Genomic DNA, 1,321 nt, shown 5'->3' with positions numbered 1-1,321 from the left:
GGTTTCTTGGTGTAGTTGGTTATCACGCCTGCTTAACACGCAGGCGGTCGCCAGTTCGAGTCTGGCAGAAATCATTTAATTTTTTTCCCTGGTTCCTTTTTGTCAAAAGTCGATATTATATCCTGATCACGTTGTGAAGGTGTCCTATTTTTTATATCAAGACACTGTAATTGGAATAAATATTTATATTTAGTTTGATTATATAATGTTTTTTTTTTAATAAATGGAAAAGATGATAAATAGGAGAAGAAACTAGTTTTATATTTTATATTAGTCGCGTCTAAAAAAAAATATTATATTTGGACTGTCCTTTCATATCATGGCATTAGTACGACACTAAAATCCAAAAAAAAAAAAAAAAAAAAAAAAAAAAAAATTGTATTACCAGAATAAAACAAATAAATAAATAATAAAAAATTAAATTGCTCCATATCTTCTTGAATAGCAATAGACTCAGGAGGAAAAGGTGGTTGTCGTAGTAAGCGTATTAGATACTACTGACTACCAAAATAGATCATTTACCAGTCTGAAGTCTTGATAATTGATTTGGTATTTGGCATTGCTGTCTTCCTTTCCAATATTCAGTAGACTATCAGCTTTCATTCCATATTTTAAAATTTATTCAATAAATGTATATGTGTATATTTATATACATACTTAAAAATTGCTTTGTATCTACTAATTGCTTTTTCATGTGGATAGCTGATGAAATAATAATAATAATGATCCTCTAATACAATTTAACTAGTGGATTTTTTTTTCCTTTTTTACTCGCTTTTAGAAACAATGAGGAAAAAGAAAAAAAAATAGGTACGACTTTATCAATTCTTATTAAAAAGTAATAGGCACTGATATTTTCATAGAACACAGTTTGAGTAGCACAACTCTTAGAGCGAGTGAGTATACATGTGCTGCAAAAAAAAGGGGGGGCATTAGCAGCAATGTATTTTAATCAAATAAACTATTTACCAGATTTCTGGATAGATGTGATGTACTATTTAACAAATGCACTTGAATAAGGTTTTACAAAAAAAAAAAAAAAAAAAAAAAAAAAAAAAAAAAAAAAGCTGGACTAACTTGATGCCATTATTGCTGACTATGAATTTAGCTTACCAACATTATAGCTGTAATTGTGTAACATATCTAGCTTTTGTGATCTAGTCGTTTATTCCTAAATGATGATTGTTCTTCACTTATTATAAAAAAAGAGAAAAAAAGGGGGTGGGTCAAAAGCTTCTATTTTTGCTTTAACTCAATTCCTTTGAATAACGACGCACCTTGACATAAAATAAAATGAATGAAAAGAAAAAAAAAATCAAGT

The 1,321-nt window shown here is 28.2% G+C and overlaps 1 non-coding gene across 1 annotated transcript; it reads left to right on the top strand.

Annotated features, from left to right (window-relative positions):
- On the top strand, window positions 1-74 carry BX663DRAFT_t83. The gene has a single exon. It is a non-coding gene; the product is annotated as a tRNA-Val (tRNA).
- The last annotated feature ends 1,247 nt before the right edge of the window (window positions 75-1,321 follow it).

The sequence above is a fragment of the Cokeromyces recurvatus genome (genome assembly GCF_025118155.1).
Source record: "Cokeromyces recurvatus strain NRRL 2243 chromosome Unknown BX663scaffold_15, whole genome shotgun sequence".
In the NCBI taxonomy this organism is placed as follows: Eukaryota; Fungi; Mucoromycota; class Mucoromycetes; order Mucorales; family Mucoraceae; genus Cokeromyces; species Cokeromyces recurvatus.
The sequence above is the reverse complement of the archived record's forward strand: the minus strand, read 5'-3'. Positions and strand labels throughout refer to the sequence as shown.